Raw genomic sequence first — 21,928 nt, 5'->3', positions numbered from 1 at the left:
TGTCATCTTGATGTAGGGACACTGGATCATCTGCTGTTCTATTGTCCTTTGATACTTAACTTTTGGAAGACAATATGGAGACAGATTAATACCATACTGGAGGCATCAATTCCATTGACGTATGAGGTTATATGTTATATGTGGAACGTTATTGCATATTAAGCCCCCCATGGACCGCTATAAATGCCGGCTTTTCCTAATTATGACCGGGAAAGCCATGCAAATGATTACTCGCAATTGGAAGAATTGGGATCGCCTTAGTTTTCTTTTCTGGTGGGCGCGCTTATGCTTAACTTATAAGTATGAGAAAATCAATGCTGACTTGCTGGGGCATAATAAGATATTCAAATTGGTTTGGGATCCATTGACGTCTTTTGTAGGTTTGTTATAGTTGCCCTTTATCTTTATCTTTATTTTCTGTTGTATTGAACCCACACATCCAGGGGAGGAATGGAAGAGGGAGGGGGTATATCTTTTGTTTTGGTATTATTCCTGATGGTAATGATGGATGGGGGAGGGAATTTTTATCTTTTGCATAGATTCTGATTGTTTATAAGTGCTTATTTGATTATTATTATTTGTATGTAAATTGTATTGCACTTTTTGTTGGCATTAAAAACTAAATAAAGTTAAAGAAATCTAATGAAATCCTACAGAAAAAGAAATCGATAACTTAGAATCTGTTTATTTGATTCTTGAATGCATTTTATATATGTGTGTTTTATATGTTGTATTTGAATTTATATATTTTATTGTAATCTGCTTTGATTTAAAGTGGACAGGAAATTTAAAATAAATAAATAAATATATTCAGAATTGAAAAGCCATGTTACTAGATCTTTTTCAGTGAAGTTTGGGCTCTTGACTGATTTAAGATTGCTGTTACTGAATGCTAAATCCTATGGTTAGTTAATACATGGCCTCATCATTGATCACTGCCTGGCCTTGCTTTGCTTTACCAAGACATGACTTAAACCTAAAGCAAAAGTGTTGTGCATTGGGAGGTCACTGTGCTCTGATATCCCCATTGCTCTTGACTTATTGGAAGAAACTATACCGATAGTTCAGGAAGTAAAGTATTTGGGAGTTCTTATGGACTCAGGGTTTACTTTTAGAGGGCAGGTACAGGTAATGATACGGAACGTGTTCTTCAAACTCCTTATGATAAGTCGTTTTAGGCCTTACCTGTCTAATTATACATTTAAAATCAGATCTTGATTACTGTAATTTGGTGCTTCTGGGTGTGCCAGCTTCGGCTTTATGTGCTCTCCAGGTTGCACAAAATTCAGTAATTAGAACATTGTTTAGGTTGGAGAGACAGGAACATGTGTCCGAACACAACATGAGTCTGTATTAGTTAAAGTTGACTTATAGGATCCGCTACAAGCTGTTATTAATAGTCTACGGAATATGTGTTTGCACAATGTGGCTCCGAAATGTTTGATCGAGAGCATTCTGCCATATGTTCCATCTCGTCAACTGCGATCTGCAGGGCTTGTAGAATTGCAAATTCCATCTGTTAAAGACCTTAGATTGAAAGTGTCTAGGGATAGTATATTCTGTTGTATGGGCCCAAGAGAATGGAATAGGCTCCCTTTATATATACAAATTTTAAGCGATTTTTAAACGGTATCTTTTGTGACAGATGAAATATGGAGCATGATTTTCAAGTCTAAGATGAAAGTGGGGTGCTGGTCGCCTATTTAGTTTTATTCTTTGTAATTTTATGTTGTATTGTTTATCTGTAGTTGATGAATATGTATGTAATTTTTTAACCCACCTTGGGTAAGGGCGGGATATGAATAAATAAACCATAGACCACAAGGAGGGGGCTTGTTTGGTTCAATGCTTCCACTGCTTACCTTTTGGTAGCACCCGGCTCAGCCAGATCGTGGGGAGAGGGAGGGGTAGTATTGCTATTATTTTCTCGAATGATCTCCTCCTTGTATGTACTGTAGACATGAAGATGTTCTTTTGAATTAGCCTGAATCATTTGATGAGTTAGTTTGACTTTCCTTCCTCCTTCTTTTTTTTTCTTTGTTGTTTGCCAATTTATTTTTATTGATGAGAAATCAAACCAATACACTCAAATGCTCTCCAGGATATGAGGGGGTGCTGAAAAGTTCTCAGCCCAACCAACCAGCTTCCTAAATTCTGAGTGTTATTATGCTACTATAGCTGAAAAGAGTGTTATCTTATTTAATGAAGTGGCAATTTGCATAAATGAAATTCTCTTTTTTGACATTGTTTCAGATCATGGATTGAACCATATCCACTTCATTCTCTTCTTAGTTGGGTTGATAACTTTTCAGCATCCCTTCATATGTAACTGCAACAATAGCCTAAAATCCTCTGATAAGTACATTGCTCCTCAGTCAGGATCTTAGACAATATATCCATACATCAGACTCACAAGTAACAAGTCACCTAGACCAGTGTTCTTCAACCACATGTCCGTGGACTGGTGCCGGTCCACAGAAATTTCCTGCGGGTCCACAGGGCCAGCACGTGCATCAGGCCCAAAACAGTGTTCTTCAACCGCCGGTCCACGATGCGATCGATGTGGCGTTATCTTCGAGCCAGCTCTCTCTTCCTCACTGATTCAGTGCACAAAGCCACAGTCAGTGGCTCCTATGCGCATCCTGCACCTGAACCAGAAGCCTTCTCTCTAACGTTACGTCGTCAGAGGGAATCTTCCAGATGAGGCACGGGACGCGCAAGGAGCTGCTGCCCACAGCTTAGTGCACTGCATCAGTGAGGAAGAGGGAGCCAGCCTGACGACAATACCGGCGCGGCATAAAATGGCCAGGCAGGAGCAGGCCAGAAGGTAAGGCATAGCATGGAGGGAGACAACAAAGGTAGGGGGGGCAGGGCCGGATTTAGATGAAAAGAGGTCCTAGGCTATTCCACTTATGAGGCCCTTTCACCTCCCATTTTTAAGTTTGTAAATTATATGAGAGATAATAAAATACGTCAGTACTGTGATATATATCAATATGTTAAATGAAACATGTTATTGGTACTAACTTTTATAAAAAATGTGACAAGGATCTTGAGGCCCTAGGCTGAAGCCTAGTTAGCCTATAGGAAAATCTGGCCCTGTAGGGGGGAATAATTTTCTTTTTGAATTTAATGATTGAATTATGTCAATTTTGAGAATTTACATCTGCTGTCAGTGTGCTTTGTGTAGTTTAATTTTGTGGTTAACCATTATATGTTGTTAAAAAGTTTATATTGTGTGTATCTATGAAAAATGAATGGAAAAAATAGTGTTACAATTAGTACTATTATGGGGGCGGGGTCTGGGGTGGAGATTGGGTAGAGATGGGCGGGGTCTGGCCCACGACTTAGCCTAGTGTTCTTCAACAGCTGGTCCACAGACAGATGCCGGTCCACAGAATAATTTATTTCTGCCGGTCCTGAGGTGTTAAAAGGTTGAAAAACACTGACCTAGACTATAGGTGTGATATAAAAGGATAAAGTAAATAAATTTCAAACATTTGCAAATCTCATGAATATCTGCCTTGACAACACATACTCTTTCATTTTGTTTACATATTGTCTCTTATATAGAGTACAATTTAAAAAAAGGTTTTTTATTCTATAATTATGGGCAGTGCTTTGAACTGTATCGAAACCTTGGAATACCTTGTGGCAGTGCAAAACACTACTTTTAAGCCACCAAGCTGAACTTCTCAGTCACATAAATGAGGTGAATTGTTGCTATTTAATGTTAAACTTACATGTACCTTATTTATTGACTTTCCATAATACAAGCAGAAACTCATTCTGAAAGCATTTCTGATCTCTATATTATGACACCCTTTAGAAACTCTCCTATCAGATCTTTTGATTTCCTGTTTTCTATCCATTTTCTCTTTCAAGGTTAGTTGAAAGTTTTTGCGGTTCTGTTCAGTAAATTCAATTAAGAAGGATTCAGGGGCATCTGCTTTGAAGAGGGTGATGTCTGCCTTCACACTGGTTTTTTTCCCCCTTTCATAGCAGCTCTCATCATGCACAAATAAAATGTCTAATCTTGCAGGTTCATTTTCCTTTCCCTGCAGTTTTGTATAATTTATTTTTTAAAATTAGAACGCAACTACCGTATTTTCACGCATATAACGCTCGCGTTATACACAATTTTTACAAACCGAGTATAACCATACGCATTATATTCTTGAGCGCGTTATCCCCTTTTTTTTTTTCATAGTTCCCCCTCCCTCGACGTCCGATTCACCCTGCAGGACCGCTCGCACTCCCTCCCCGAAGGACTGCTTGCGCTGGAACACGCACTCGCACCCGCACCCCCACCCCGAAGGAACGCTCACACCCCCACAGCCTCCCCACCCCCCCATCATGTAGAAGCTGCCTACCGTCGTCCTGCCCCTTCTATTAGCTCTGCGTCTACGCTACTTCCTCTTCCGGCGGTCCCGCCCTTTCTCTGACGTCAGAGAAAGGGCGGGACCGCCGGAAGAGGAAGCAGCGTAGATGCAGGGCTAAGAGAAGGGGCAGGACCGCCGGCAGAGAAAGCAGCAGGAGTAAATTCAGAGGGGGGATACTTGGAATGGGCAGACTTGGTGGGCTATAGCCCTTTTCTGCCGCTTTTTCTATGTTTCTATGACGACGGTAGGCAGCTTCTACATGATAGGGGGTGGGGAGGCTGTGGGGGTGCGAGCGGTCCTTCGGGGTGGGGGTGCGGGTTCGAGTGCGAGCGGTCCTTCGGGGTGGGGGTGCGAGCGGTCCTGTGGGGGGGTGAATCGGACGTCGGGGGGGCATCAGGCTTTCAGGATGGGGACAGGACTTCAAGGGGGGACAGGACTTCAAGGGGGAGAGGAGAGTCGGGGCGGGCTAAAGGAGAGTCGGGCTGGCCAGAGGAGAGTCGGGGCGGGCGAAAGGAGAGTCGGGGCGGCATGCGCGGTATAGCGGTGTGCGCGGTATATAAAAAATTATTTACATAAATTACAGTTTCCCGCGCGCTATACCCGTGTGCGCGTTTTACACGGGTGCGCGGTATATGAGTGAAAATACGGTAGTTTTGACAAGAATGGAAGGCAACGTTGGAAAGGTTTAACCAGATAGTTAAATATGGGGGAACCTCAAAGTGCTTATGTCTAAAGAATTTACAATTTTCAAAGGGGGAAAAATGCACAAATCATCTACTATTTGTGTTATTACATCTTCTACAACAGTCAATTCATTATCTTCCCGAACCTTAGCTATAGTTTTAGAAATATGTTTCCAATATGTATGTATATTTATACATGTATTCACTATAAGAGCAATTTGGGATTTTTTGTTGGTTTTATTTTTTATCTTTTTATTTATGCAAATTAAAATCAAATTAGAAGATACAGTAATCTTGAAAATATTATGAAATGAAGTTTTCATTTACAAACAAAAATAAGGAATCATCATTATAAACTCCATCTTGCAAAGACTACCATGTGAGGGGGAAGAGCAAAAAGTATTAGAAACAAGTAATTTTTTAAATTATACAATCATTTTTAACCAAGAAAAAGCTAGCCACACACTGAATATCTTTCCGATAGTTGGGACATATTAAACTGGAAAAACCATATTAGTAAATCTATCCATGGTAAAAGAACTTAAAGGAAACATGTCCACAAGAAACAATGACAGTTGAGGAGGTTCAAAGAAGATATACTTCACATCCATATACTTCAGTATACTCATGCAAGAGTATATTTTTTTACATTATTACCTTGATTTTTTTTTTTTACATAGTCTATATTATTCTTTTCTGTACAAATGGATTGCTTGGTAAAAATTAAAAAATTTATTTTTAAAAAAATGTAGGCATAGGATCCTTGCCTAAATTTTATGTGTGGGTCCAAAAAGGGGGCATAGCAATGGGAAGGTCATGGGAAAATCAAGGGTGTTCCTGCAATTTGCACACATAGGCCATGTTTTACTAAGGTATGCTAACCGATTAGCCTGCACTAATCGATTTAGCGCACGCTAAACACTAACACATGCAAGTTAGTCTATGGACGTGTTAGCATTTAGAGCGCACTAATCAGTTAGCGCACCTTAGTAAAACATGGCCTCTGTTCTAGAATAAGGGAAGTTATAGAATAAGGGAAGATATGCGCCAAATTTAGACATGAAGATTTATGCTATATTTCAGATGGTGTAAATGTCAGCACTACCAATTTACTGTAAATGTCACTGCATATCAGCAACTGGCCTGGTCAACATGGGTTAAGGAGCAGGAGTCTCTCCTGCCCATTTGAACCACATTGAAATGTTGACCCTTCTTAAATCTTCATACTGTATAAATTAGTCCTTAGTAAAAGAAAGTTAATTTATGGATTATAACTTTGAGAGACATTATCCATTTATCACCTCACCACCCCCACCCCTCCACTCAGGTAGGCAGATAATTACTCCAAATTCATACCGTGTATCCGTACTTTTTATATGGTTGTATACAAAGGACTGTATTCTAACTACAGAATCGTAAAGCACTTTCTGTCACTTATGCAGGTTTTGTGACAGAGCAGCTTGGTATGCTCCCTCCTGTGACAACATGTATGATGCTGTCAAACATAATCGTCTGGGCACTTTTTTCAGTCTTCCTTCCCATCAAATATTTAGAATGTTGATGCAGAAAGCTGAGATTTTATTACACAATCAGATAAAATGCATGAGAGCGTCTTACACTCGCAGTATTGATCAGAGTGCTTTAAAAAGACAGTTCTATGAACTATACACTAATATTTACACAGTGGAATATGGTGACATTTATAACTACAAAACTAATACCAGAATTATTAAATAATAATATAATAATGATGAAGTATGTCCTCAGTGTGAGGGGCAGGAATTCCACTGTTATATTGTGAATTAGATTGATAGTAATTTCACTATACAAGTTCATTCACTGTTATTATTCACACACAGTATGTTTCTATGATGGTGTGGGGCTAAGTTGTGAGTTTATCTCTCCTTGCAAAAAGCCCAACGTGTTCAAGCGCGGTGGCTGTAGTTCTTTTTGAACTTTGTGCTGCCTCAAGCTTGTAACCTCACACTGAGGACATACTTCACCATTATTATATCATTCCTTCAGCTGGTGGGGATTGGGGGAATCCTTGCCAACTGAGGTATTGTTGCCTCCTCCCACCCACCCCTGCCTTTTTGGCTATGCTAGTGGAAATGCTCTATAATTTGATTCCATTTTCTTGTTATACAGTCCCTAGAGCACCAACATGCCTGATACTGGGAAACTGAAACAGATTGCTGCAGATTCCTACGCAGATACCACATACCAGCAAAATCCTTCACCTCATCTACAGATGCAGAAAAAGACTTACCTGATACAAAACAAGTATAGCAGGGGTGAAGTATTAGGTACTATAAATAAATGTGCATATGCTTCACATACTGCTGGCAAGTGGTTTTTATATTGTCAGTACTGTGGGTGTTCTGCAGTTGCTGTTGCAGTCCCTAGGCATTAGGGTTACCTATTATTGTTTGAATATATGACTGTTGGTTAATCCTATCTATACCTGCATGGAGATAGGAAAGTCAACAGAAGCTCAGAGAGGGTATACAGACTTGCTGGCTCCAGGAGACAGTTGGAGACCCAGCTAATAGGTTCCAGAAGTTTCTGGAAGGCAGGTAAGTCAGAAGTCAACTTTAGTGCTTGGATCTTACTCTCTGGAAACTCAAAACCATTAAATTATACTTCGATACGTCAACATTCAGAATCCTAGTGCAATCCCTCATACTGAGTCAGCTTGACTACTGCAACATCGCCTATCTAGCAATCTCACAAAAGAATATGAGATATCTCCAAATAATGCAAAATGCTGCGGTCTGACTTATCTTCGGGCTGAAGAAATTCGACCACGTGACACCCTACTATCGGCAGCTGCACTGGCTACCAACAGAAGCCCGAGTAAGGTTTAAATTTGCCTGCCTCTGCTTCAAAGTACTATATGGCCTGACCCCCAAGTACATAATGGACCTTTTCGCATTTTTTAATAACAAACTCAAGAGAAACACACACCCAAAACTCATTTCCCCTCCACTTAGAAGCTGCAAAATGAAAAAAAACACCACGAACACCTTCTCTCTCACCAAGCAGTCCTAAGGGGCAAAGACCTAGACCAACTGCTTTCGCCCACTACATACGGGGAATTCAGGAAACGCCTAAAAACATATCTGTTCCAGAAATACCTAAACAATTGACCCGTTCTCCCTCTCCCTCCCCCCCCCTATTCCACCAGAACTTACAGCACTGTTATAAATATAATCTATATTCATCTTATCGTAACTTTACGTTGCTATTTATCCCCAACAGGTCCTGTCGGACATTACCTACTAAAATGTACATATTACATTTTCGCTCAGCAAATTGTATTTCTATACTATTGCCTCCTGAGGTCTCTGATCTCTATATTTCCTCTGAATATCTACTTATTGTATTTCGCTGAATGTCCAGCACTCATGATTGTAAACCGCCTAGAAGTCGCAAGATTGTGGTGGTATAGAAGAATAAAGTTATTATTGTTATTATTATTATTATTATCTCTGCAGGGTGAGGGCTAGTTGAAAATATCCCTACCTACAGAGGAGATTTAAGGGCTGTGAGAAGGTGCCAAATTTGTGTATTGGTAGTCCCCAACCATCTGATCAAATTCATCCAACATAGGACTTTTTGCACTAGAGCTTACAAATTGAAACAAGCCTTTGGTCCAATGATACTTAATTTTTGGAGATCAATCTGGGGACAAATTAACCTTATATTAGAATCATCTATTCCTTTATCATATGAAGCTATAATCTGTGGGACGTTGTTACAGATTAAGCCTATGTTGGATAAATACAGAAGCCATCTTCTATTGATCTTGACAGCAATAGTAATCCAAATGATCACGAAAAACTGGAAATGTCATGACAGGCTTAATTACTCATTCTGGTGGGTGAATGTGTAATACGTATAAATATGAAAGAATAAATGCAGAATGCTTAGGTTTTAGTAATTTATTTAATAAAATATGGAGCCCATTGACTACATTTGTTAACAAACAATAAGAATAATATAATGATTGTTTTTCTTTCGTAGATCTCCTTACACATCCAGGGTGGGGGGAAGGGAGGGAGGGATATTTGGAGGAATTAAACTATATAAGTATAATATTGGTAATAGTTAATATGAGTTAACATATTATAATAAGAGAAAGAAGGGGAAAATGGTTATTTTCTTCTTTAGTGGTATATTAAGGTGCATTTTATTCGAACTTTTAATGTTATTTTATCTGTAATGCACTGACAATGTTTTGGAAATTCAATAAAGATTTTAAAAAAAGAAACAAGCCTTAGGGGAAAACTGTTTAAGGTTAGGATTTGTTCTTCTAACATTTTTGTTCACTGTTCAAGCAAATGCACTTTCATCCTATTGGAATAGTAAAATTGGAGTTTGGCTTTAAAACTTTGGTATAGTCTACCTTATTGGATGTGAGAGTGAATTACCAGGTGTATGCTTGCTGCAGCCTGCCAGCATAGAAGTTGGTCTCGGCCCATGGCCCATAACTAACCACGGTAGTAGTTTTTCGTGCAAATCAGCGCGCTGAATACTCTGCACTGCTCCCAATGCTTATAGGAACTCTATCAATGTCAGACGCAGTGTAGAGCATTCAACGCACCAGCCTACACTAAAAACACTATTGCAGCTTTGTAAAAGGGGGGTAAATAAATTATTTGTGGGCTCCTTTCCAGCTACCAGATAAAAGAGGGGTTACACAGGAAACTGAAAAAAAAAATGCATGCAAAGATTGAAACGGAGACAAAAATTGAAAGTAGAGATGTCAGACTCTGCATATCATGCAACACTAGAAAAATAGAAAAAAATGCATATTCTCCTGTACAGTGCAAAATAAAGCCAACAGATGTGAAATCTCAACATCAACATATTTCAGTCACTACACTAAAAATAAAATCATTTTTCCTACCTTTGTTGTCTGATGGTTTTATTATTCTGCTCTCCTCTGTCTGTGCTCTTAAACCGTTTCTAGGCCTCCTTTCTTCTTCAGTTACAGATACAAGGCAGGAAATGATCTTTCACATTGAGTTTACTTCAATTTTTCTGCCTCCTTCTCAAATCTAGCCTTCCCTCAAACCCTTTCCTTTGTATAGCACCTTTCTTCCTTACCTCCAGCCATCTCCTTGCAAGTTCAGCACTCCTCTCCGTTCCCCCTAGCCCCCAACCTCCCCGCCTTCAGGTCCCAGTACCTACTACTACTACTATACTTATTTCCGTTCTCTTTCCCTCTCTTCCCCTTCTCTCCCTTCCTCCCTACCTCTCTCTCTCTTCCTTTCTCTCTCCCTACCTCTCTCCCTTCTCTAGCATCACTTCTCTCTCTCTCTCTCCCTCCCTCCCTCTTCTCTAGCATCCCCCTTTGCAGGTCTCAGTACTTATTTTCCTCCATATCCCAGCACCTCTCTCTCCCTTCCCTGTATCCCTTGCTGACCATTACCACTGACCTAATATTCATTCATTTATGTGTCATGACCTTGTTTTGTTTCATTTATTAGTGCCTATTTATCCTGTCCATTATATCAAATTCATTAGGTTTTAAGCTGTTTCCTTTAGTCTAAAGTAATTAAGACTGTTTTTCTCATTTGGAAAAGTTATTTTAAGAAGGATGAGAGGTGGACGTATTGCTGGGAGTGACGGCTTTCCATTATTTTGTAGGCTATGCCTGCTACTATCTTAGGTACCATTTTTAGGCCTTGGACCTAGTGATGCTAAAAATCATTTTCTCTTCTGTCAGCATCTTGGAATTTCCAGCTGCTTGTCTGTAGCCAAGGGGGCCCCCACTGCCTGAGGAATGTGAGATAAGAAGGCTCCAGCATAGACTGGTGGTTGTCAAAGCCTGGCAATCTTATGTCTAGGACAATTTATGATAACATCAGACCTTGGACAGATAATACAGGACACTTCGGTATGTGAGGAAAAACTGCCTGGTAACAAGGACACTGTTGGTCAAAGATATCTTTTTGGTTGGGGGAAGAGGACAAAAAGAAAGGATTTGAGCAGTCTCAGACAGTTGGTCAGGAGAGGTTGAAAAGGTAACTTCAAGTATGTACAGGAGAGATGATTGGTGTTGTTATGAAGAGACTAAGTCAGCAGGGAGAAGAGTCAATGTGAGGCTCAGGTACATATCTCAGCTGCCCTGAATCAGGTTACTGGAATCAGTCTCCTCATATCTCCTTGCACTAGTGGAATAGCAAGTCTGAGATTGTACCCTGCCAGAGTGACTGCACCTCTGGTCATCAAAGTTACTGACAGCTGTTTAATCTCACTTGCATCCTGCCCAGGACTGAGCAGAGTGTCGTATTCAGTCTGACAACCCACGACGGATAGGATCCCGGCTCCCTGCCAGTTGAGGGAAGCATCACATGGTGAAAGCCTCCACTTATGATGGTGAGTCAGCATTTCTTCCTATAGTGCTGGATTAGATAAACAGTTTCACCGCCATTTTGCCATGCTTTGTGGAGTTCACGTGGCTTGGTGCTTAGTTCAGTGGTAAATTACTAGTTGTGTTCTTTGCTCATAGTAACCTAGTTTTTTTGTATAATCTATATTACAGTATTATAATTCATGTACATGTTTCAGTGTTATTGTGTTCATTTAGGAATATTTACCTAAGCATGTATGTAACTAAGCTGTGCCTTTCCTGTACTCAGGGGTTTTCTGTAGGGAAAATCACATAATAAAGACAATTGCTTTTAGGACAATGTGGTCATTGCCTATAAGCAAATTGGAAAGCAAAAAGTTGTTTTCTAGGATTTGTTACAATGCCCCCTAGACACCCGAGTGTTTTTTATTACAAGTAATTATTATAGCACTGGCAAAAACTCCAACAGTTTACACTGTACTGATAACCATAACCAGGTCTGGTTTGAGTATTAAATAGTCCACCACCCAGTCAATTTTTTAAATCTGAAAAATGTTGAGTAATAAAATAAAAATTAGCAATTGGGAATGGGAGAAGTTAGGAACTGCCCTCTCCATGTGTTTTGGTGATAGTGCCCATGACTGTCTTGTGCTTTGTTAGAGAGGATGTGTTGGAATGGTGACAGCACTGATTAATGTTTGCAAAGTGATGTCAAGTGGGGATGAGAATGGGACACTTCACTGAGCTGCTCAGATCCATTACTGCTGCTGCAGAGCTCAAAGGGCTCCCAAGGAGGGCTAACTTCTCATCATTACTACTACTACTACTACTACAAATCATTTCTATAATGTTGCTAGAAATACACAGCACTGTACATTAAAACATTGAAGAGACAGTCCCTTCTCAGTAGAGCTGACTTTCTAATCAAACAAACAGGAAACCAGTAAGGGGGTCGGGGAATTTCTTGGACATAGGTACTTTACAAGCGAGTGGGACTTAGGAGTTAAAGGTAGTCTCAAAAAAGTGTCCACCTCTGCTAAATCACCTTCCAGAAAGAATAGCCATACTTTTATTGTACTGAAACTGCCAAATGTTTTTTTTTTTTAAGTATGTTCTGCTTTGAAAATTGCCTCATGGAATTACTGTATGTGCATATGTTTTCACCTGGTATTTGTCACTCACAAATCTCCCAGGTTAATTTTTGAACATATACATAAATAGTAACCCTTCCCCATCTTCAACCCAAGGAACATCTATGTTCAATCCAGGTAAACTTTTTCAGGCTGTATACACATGTTTATGAGCATAAGGAAGGGCAATTAATAAAAGTTTATTTCTGTACTTAAAACACTATTTTTATTCAGAGAAATGTTTTTGAGAATTACCTTCACAGTGCCCTGCTTATGAATAACAAAGAAATACTTCTTCAAATGGAAATCACTTTTTAATTGTCAAAATGAGTGCATAATTGTCATATTAGATGTGACAAAATTCTGAATTTGAACTAGGCTAGACTTTTCTCATTGGTAAGAAACTTGAATTATATTTCAAGGGCCATGGTAGACAGCAGGAACAAAATAGTTCAAGTATGACTAAAAGGAGTCCAGGTTTATCTAACCAGCTGCATTAATGGACACTGAGATGCAAATTTAAAGGAAATACGAATTTCTTTTGTACATCAAATGGAATTAATCTATCTGAACATTAGGTCGAGTGTGTCAGATTTGTCAAGGTTTATTCTTAAACCGAAAAATCTTCTGAAATATTCAAATATATGCATAGCTCCAAGCATGACTATTCTGACTCCTCAACAACCAATAGAATGCCATTCACAAAAAAGCAGTTTTGATTTCAGCATTTCTGCAAATCAAACAAACAAATAAAAAAAACCAACCTTTTGCCTCAGTCAGCTTCTCAAGCATTTAATTACTATCCCCACACTAAGGATAAAAATCAAACCTTGGGGTGCCCTGAGCTATTAGTAAGTAAAGTTCAACATTGGTCAGAATCTGGCCGTTAATTTAATAACAGGATGTCTAGGTGAAAGTGCCAAAAGATGCCAATTTTATTTTATAAAGACAACATAAGCATCTTTGTGCATTAAAAATTGACTCCTACATAACCTCTCCCCCTCTCCAATAGTGCACAAATCATTTTGTACAAACAGGTTGTAGACATGTTTGTCATTGATTTGATTTGTTGGGTTTTTGGGGGGGTTTTTTGCAAATCATTTTTATTAAAGTCAACCAGAGGAACAAACAGGATACAGGATAAACAAAAGCAGAACAAATGGATTTGTTTGTTATGTGTAACATATATAGTAACATAGTAGATGACGGCAGATAAAGACCTGAATGGTCCATCCAGTCTGCCCAACCTGATTCAATTTAAATTTTTTTAATTTTTTCTTCTTAGCTATTTCTGGGCAAGAATCCAAAGCTTTACCCCGTACTATGCTTGGATTCCAACTGCCAAAATCTCTGTTAAGACTTACTCCAGGCCATCTACACCCTCCCAGCCATTGAAGCCCACCCCAGCCCATCCTCCACCAAACGGCCATATACAGACACAGACCGTGCAAGTCTGCCCAGTACTGGCCTTAGTTCAATATTTACATTTGTGTATGTGAGTTTGTAACTCGCCTTGGATAATAAAACAAACATACACCTGCTCCAAATGAGGTGTATATATATATGTGTATTCTGTGAATGTACAGCTCTCCCTCACTACTTGTGGTTTCCCTATTTGCGAATTTGATTATTTGCAATTTTTTTTCTTCTATTTTTCTTCTTATTTTCTTCTATTTGCAGGCTGTCTGAACCTCCCCGGACCTTACCTGGTGGTCTAGCAGTGACGCAGGGGAAGGAGCGATCTTCCTATGCTCCTGCCCCGTGCAGAGCCGTCATCAGAATGGCTGCCGTAAGTTCCCGTTGTAGTCTCATTTTGATGACGGCTCTGCACGGGGCAGGAGCATAGGAAAATCGCTCCTGCTTTGCGTCACCGCTAGACCACCAGGTAAGGTTCCGGGGAGGCTTGTGGATGGCTTAAAAATAGCCAAAAAATGAAAATAGTTTTTTTGTTAAAAAATTGCGAATAACCGTATCCGCGGATACTGAAACCACGGATTCGGAGGGAGAAGTGTACACACTATTGCAACACAAAGTACAGGGCAGGAGTGAATTGTGCAGGGGTGGTCAGGAAGGAGAGGGTTGGAGAGGAGGACAGGTGCCTGTTCTCTTTACATAGACCATGCCCGGGGTGGACCCCTCCCCCCCCACATCTCCCCCTCCCCCCCCCACACACACCCCCCACACACACACACACCTTACTATGCCAGTGCTTTCATCTTCTGGTTTAGAATTTCTGAAGGACTTGGTAGGGGGGATTCTGCTTGTAGACCTAGGAGGGGATCCTTTAGCATTTAAGTTGAGAGAGTACAGGGGTCATACCACCAGGGTACTTGAGTCAGAGGGGTGCTCAGTCATCGATTCAGAAGTTGAGAATTGGGGTTAGCTCTTACTGTAGTGAATGGCACATTTCTAAGCTATCTATGTGATGATTTACTCAGGTTAACTATCTCCTACCTCCAGTGGCGTAATCGGGTTGAGCGGTGGCCCAGGACGGTGATCCCCCCTCCCCTATCCTCTTCCCTTCCCCTCCCGCCCCGCCGCACACTCACCCCCTTCTCTTTCCCCATGCCTTTTTAACTTCTCCGGCATGAGCAGCATGCCCATGTCGGTGTGTGTGAGCCTTTTGAATTCACTTCCTAGGCACAGGGCCTGGAAGTGACATCAGAGAGAGCGCCGATGCCGACACAGGCAGCAACCTCGTGCGGGGAAGTAAAAAACGGTACGGGGAAGGCAAGGGGGCACGCGTGCGGCAAGGAGAGGAGCAGGAGGAGGCGGAGAGGAGGGGTGCCACACCCTTAGGAAGACCGCCCCTCAAACCACCTTACTATGCCACTGCCTACCCTGGGGTTGTGGGTTCAAACCCATGCTGTGGTTAAAGCTACTGCCTCAGCACCCTAGGGTCATGGGTTCAAACCCACGCTGCTCTTTGTGACCCTGGACAAGTCACTTAATCCCCCCATTGTCCCAGGACAGAGAGAGAAAATACTTGAGTACCTGAATAATCTCATGTAAACCATTCTGAGCTCTCATAAGAACATAAGCAATGCCTCCGCTGGGTCAGCCCTGAGGTCCATCGTGCCCAGCAGTCCGCTCATGCGGCGGCCCAACAGGTCCAGGACCTGTGCAATAATCCTCTATCTATACCCCTCTATCCCCTTTTCCAGCAGGAAATTGTCCAATCCTTTCTTGAACCCCAGTACCGTACTCTGCCCTATTACGCTCTCTGGAAGCGCATTCCAGGTGTCCACCACATGTTGGGTAAAGAAGAACTTCCTAGCATTCGTTTTGAATCTGTCCCCTTTCAACTTTTCTGAATGCCCTCTTGTTCTTTTATTTTTTGAAAGTGTGAAGAATCTGTCCCTCTCTACTCTCTCTATGCCCTTCATGATCTTATAAGTCTCTATAATATCCCCTCTAAGTCTCCTCTTCTCCAGGGAAAAGAGACCCAGTTTCTCCAATCTCTCAGCGTATGAAAGGTTTTCCATCCCCTTTATCAGACATGTCGCTCTCCTCTGAATCCTCTCGAGTAACGCCATGTCCTTCTTAAGGTACGGCGACCAATATTGGACGCAGTACTCCAGATGCGGACGCACCATCGCCCGATACAATGGCAGGATAACTTCTTTTGTTCTGGTTGTAACACCCTTCTTGATTATGCCTAGCATTCTGTTTGCCTTCTTAGCGGCCGCTGCGCACTGTGTCGTCGGCTTCATTGTCATGTCCACCATTCTCTTGGGAGAACAGTATAAAAAAATTGAATAAATAAATGGTATGAAAAGTTTGAGCCTCTGATAACCAGAGCTGGTATTGTGACATCATAATGCCTCATTCCACCAGTACCTAAGAGCCAACCTCATCAGTGATGTCACAAAGGTCTGATTGTACTATACTTGGCTCACTTTTGCTATATTTTGATTTTTAGAGTGGCACAGTGGTTAAAGCTACAACCTCAGCACCCTGAGGTTGTGGGGTCAAACCCACACTGCTCTTTATGACCCTAGGCAAGTCACTTAATCCCCCAATTACCCCAGATACATTAGATAGAATGTAAACCCACCAGGACAGACAGGGAAAATGCTTGAGTACCTGAATAAATGCATGTAAACCATTCTGAGTTCTCCTTTGAGAGTGGTATAGAAAATTGAATACATGAAAGCCTCTCTACCTACTTTATGAATGTTATTTCACACTCTTCCCCTGTCTGTGACTGTCCTGCCCAGAACTTTAGTCCTGTAACACTGCACAACAATTTTTTGGTTAAGTCTTGATTCCTGAAAAGTTTTTGGTGATTATGACAGGTACCAACTTGGTATGCTCAAATATGGTTTTGGTTTACTGCATCACGTAAGAACTATGAGAAATAGACATTTTTATGTTTACTGACAATAAAATATATAGTCAAGTTTACGTTTCGCACAAGCGACTAAATGAAACAGAATTAAAAGTGTTTTGCTCCCGAGTTTCTTTTATATTCAGTGTCTGGTGCATCACGTTGTAGCATCCAACAATAGTCGGCAAGCATTGACGGATTCCAATTGCCCTGGTATCGTTTCTCCATCGTAGCTATGTCTTGATGAAACCTTTCACCGTGCTCGTCACTCACAGCACCGAGATTTGCGGGGAAGAAGTCCAAGTGTGAATGGAGGAAATGAATCTTGAGTGACATATTGCACTTCATTCTCTTGTATGCTTTGAGAAGTTTGTCTACCAGCTGAATGTAGTTTGGGGCTCTGTAATTGCCCAGAAAATTGTCAACAACGTCTTTCAAGGCTTTCCAGCCAATTTTTTCCGGCCCAACTAACAGATCTTCAAATCGCTTGTCACTCATAACATGTCTGATCTGGGGGCCAACAAAAATACCCTCTTTGATCTTGGCATCAGTTATTCTTGGGAACATCTGTCTTAAATAACGAAAACCTTCCCCTTCCTTGTTCATTGCTTTCACAAAATTCTTCATGAGTCCCAGTTTAATGTGAAGAGGAGGCAAAAATATCTTTGTCGGGTCAACAAGCGATTCATGTGCTACATTTTTCTGTCCTGGAACTAACTTTTTACGGAGTGGCCAGTTCTTTCTAGAATAGTGCGACTCTCTGTCTCGGCTGTCCCATTCGCAGATGAAACAGCAGTACTTTGTATAGCCAAGCTGCAGTCCTAGTAACAGAGCAACGACTTTGAGGTCTCCACAGATATTCCAGTTATACCTGGTATACTGGACATACTTTAGTAACATTTCCATATTCTCATATGTTTCTTTCATATGTGCTGCATAGCCAACAGGTACTGAAGGATAAACGTTGCCATTGTGCAACAGAACAGCTTTCAGGCTTAACATTGACGAATCAATGAAAAGACGCCACTCTTCCGGGTTGTGATCACAACCAAAGACCGAGAACAATCCTTCAATGTCACAACAGAAACAGAGACTGTCGACTTGTGCAAAAAATTTGGTTATATCATGATGCCGGTCTCGAAACACAGAAATTTTCGTACCTGGTGATAGCAAACACCATTCCTGCAGTCTCGAACCTAGCAGCTCAGCTTTTGCTTTTGACAGACCCAAATCTCTGACCAAATCGTTCAATTCGGACTGTGTTATCAGATGTGGATCGCCTGATGAGGATGGTTCAAAATCCGGGTCAATGTCACTGTTAGAACCCTGCACTGCAGTTTCTTCATCTGGTTCGTCTAAGGTCCAATCCTCTGGTGGTTTCGGAACTGGAAGACTGGCATCATGTGGCATGGGTCTCATTGCTGAAGGCAGATTAGGATATTCAATTGACTTCTTGTTTTTGGCAGAGAAACCAGACACATTAGTCAAACAGAAATAACAGTCCGTCACATGGTCTTTCTGTTCTCGCCATATCATCGGAACAGCAAATGGCATCGTCTTTCGAGTACCTCTGAGCCAGGCTCTCAGACTAACAGCACATGTCGCACAGCAAATGTGAGGCGCCCATTGCTTGTCTTGATCACCTATTTTGCAGCCAAAATACAGATGATAGGCTTTCTTTACAAGGGCAGTCATCGAACGTCTCTGAGGCGTAAGTGTATATTCCCCACAGATATAGCAGAATGTGTCGCGGCTGTTACGACACCGACGAGACATATTGCCCGACACCAAAACGTCTATAGCATCAAGCTTACTTACTGTTATATTGCTACAGCTACTATACTACTATACTTTACTATACTGATACTATATACACACAAGGACTATCTATATTAACCAAATGAGCAGGATCGGTGTATGGAAGCCACCATTATAGCATGGTGAGACAGCGCAAGCTCGTTCAGACCTGCCCAGACATGCCCAGGATGTCATCTTCCATAAAACAGCTTCCAACCTGGCTAGATTTTATGCATGGACATACCCAGGCGGCACAAACCGTTGTTGATAAGACACTTATGGGAGAAAAAATTGTTTGCATCCAAATATAAGAAAAAATCACGACAAAATTGAAGATTTCTCTGAAATGGTACGTGATGGGTAATTTTTGATGTAATATTCATGATCAGCACCCAAAATTCTATAAGAAACACCCAGCAGTGTTCAGGAAGCAAAAACTTTGTTGTGCAGTGTAATGTAGCGGTGTCCCAGACCTTCTCCTTCCCCCTACATTTAACTCTATTCATCACTCTTCCACGCTGGCATGCACTTTTATGAAGATTAAAGGAAATGCTTACTTCTCAAAAACTAGATAAAAAGTCTTGAACAGGAGGTTGTTGGGGAAAGCATTTTGCATTCTGGGCCTTTTTTTCAGTTGGGGAGGGAAAAGGGGGTTGGGGATCATGGAACCCAGGATACTTCTATAAATTTTGACTTTGAAAGGTGGAGGAGATCATGATCTATGATCCCCTGAGGTAACTGGTCTTTTCATATTTAGGCCCTCTTTTACTAACTGTGGTAGAGGTTTCTACTGTGGTCCAGGGCACTAAATACTCCAACTCTGTTCCGACACTCATAGGAATTCTATGAGCGTCGGAGCATTTAGCGCTCTGGGCTGTGGTAGAAACCTCTACCGTGGCTGAGTAAAAGTGGGGGAGTTAGCTTGATAAAACCAAAAAAACTCTGTGGAGTGACGATGTTCCTAAATGGACTTTATTTGAAAGTATCAAAGTTCTAAAGGTACACTAAAATCATCCACATAAAATAATTCCATCCACATAAAAGTAAATCATCCACATAAAAGCCTTAAAGGACCTAGTCCGCTAGGGATACAGGACCCAACACGGTCCGCGTTTCGACAAAAAGTCTTCTTCAGGGGTCCTATAAATAATGAGGGGTACATTAAGAATGCATGTAAGTTATGAATAGTAGTGGTGATAAAATGTGAAACTGTGAATGATATCTGGCATGCAAAGAGTATGAAAGATATGTGATAAAAGAACACAGTGATGTAAATGGCACTAATAAAAATGAGTTGGTGAAAAAGGTGATAAATGTCATAAAAATGTGAAAACAGAAAATATTTGGATCTATGCAAAATGCAGAGTGGAGTGAAAAACTTAATTGCATTATAAAGATGGTGAACGTGCGAAGACCATGCTCAACAAATGATCAGTGAATACTTATGTTTAAACTAGAAAGACACAAAGGGAACTGTATAGGACAAAAAAAGGAAGAGGAATACATACCCTGGGGGGTCCTATAAAGGTATGTACGTGGGAAACTAAAATAATATTGAATTTAAAATTTCAGAAGCTAAAACCATATGTAAAACTCTATACTACTGTCAAGTTTAAGATTAAACATATTAGCAAAGCCATATAGAATATTTTTAACAAAGCTATGTAGAATATTTTAAAACCCTAAAACAGATACAGATGATAGATGATAGCAAAAAGGGGGCCATGCAGTAAAAGAGGGGGTGAGATCTTCCAATAAAGAAGCTAAATGAAAACCTAATTGAAAAACAAACAGGTCAAAAGCCATACAAGTTAGCATACCCAGTAAGCTGTGATTAAAAGAAAAACAGTGAAAAGGAGCCACAGAAAAATGATAGTGGGGGATGGGCTCAGAAATGGAACCATGCTGCACATTACTAAAAGACACTAAAAAAATAATAAGGGATATAAAAATACATAGCTGAATACTGCTAATTAAGAGAAAAAGAAAAAGCCTAAGGAAAAAACCAAAAGAAAGTCATCCAATAAACAATATGGAAAACATCCAGTGAAAGTTAAGAGGAAAATTAAAGCATAGAAAAACGAAATCTAGAAGAAATCATCAGAGACCCATGACATCCTGAAAAGTGCAGTGTAAAAGAGTTGTGCAGGTTTAAACAGAACAGAAGCAGAAACCAAAATAAAAATCAAAGTAAAAAACGAGTGAGAAGCACTTACCAATTGTGTGGTGAACCAGAAGTGAGACACTGCTTGCATTTGCAATGAAAAGGGAGTGCATTGAAGGAGGAGCGATTAAATATGCAATCTGATTGGTGGATTGTGCCACAAAACAAAAAGAAAGAGAGGGAAAAAGGAAACTAACAGAACTGAAGTAAGTGAATGCTAGTTAAAGTGAATTGTTTCAAACACATGTTAAAAGTTAGGTGGATCGATAGAAAAAAGAAGGATTACTAGAAAAAGGATAGAACATCAAAAAAAGAACATCAAACTTCAGACCATACAAAACACCGCCCTCAGACTGATCTACTCCCTGAGAAAATATGATCACATTACAACTGCCTTCTTAGACTCTCACTGGCTACCCATACAAGCACGAATTCAATTCAAATTCTACTGCCTATTATTCAAAGCGTTAAATGGCTCTTCCCCCTCCTACCTAAACAACCGCTTAAACCAGATCTTCACCTCAAGACACAGAAGAACCCCGAACCCTTTTGCCTTCCCCCCACTCAAAGGCACACAGCGCAAGAAAATGTTTGACAACCTTCTGGCAACACAAGCAGCAAAACTCAACCATTCCATCTCTAACCTGCTGATGACAACGGGCGACCTCAAAACATTCCAAAAAGAAATCAAAACTCTGCTTTTCAAAAAATTCATCCAAATATCTTAACCCCTCTTCACCTACCTCCAGATAATTCTCCCCTATAAAATCCTCCCCAAATCACCTACCAAGTAAACAGATCCCTGAAATGTATAGTAATCTTACCTACTCCAAATGTATTCTATTTGTTTATATCACACAGTTCTGCACTGTCAATTTGCTATCCAACTTGTAAATCCCCTCGGAATCTTTCCAGCTATATCTCCTCTGTTGTTAAAAAAAAAAAAAATAATAAGTGTATCTTCACTGGAAAATGTCCAGTCAAATCTTTTGTAATCCGCCTTGAACTGCAAGGTATAGGCGGAATAGAAATCCGTAATGTAATGTAATGTAATGTATTACAGAAATTAAAACGGACCCTA

Source organism: Geotrypetes seraphini, chromosome 5, assembly GCF_902459505.1.
Source record: "Geotrypetes seraphini chromosome 5, aGeoSer1.1, whole genome shotgun sequence".
In the NCBI taxonomy this organism is placed as follows: Eukaryota; Metazoa; Chordata; class Amphibia; order Gymnophiona; family Dermophiidae; genus Geotrypetes; species Geotrypetes seraphini.
Note: the sequence above shows the minus strand (reverse complement) of the source record.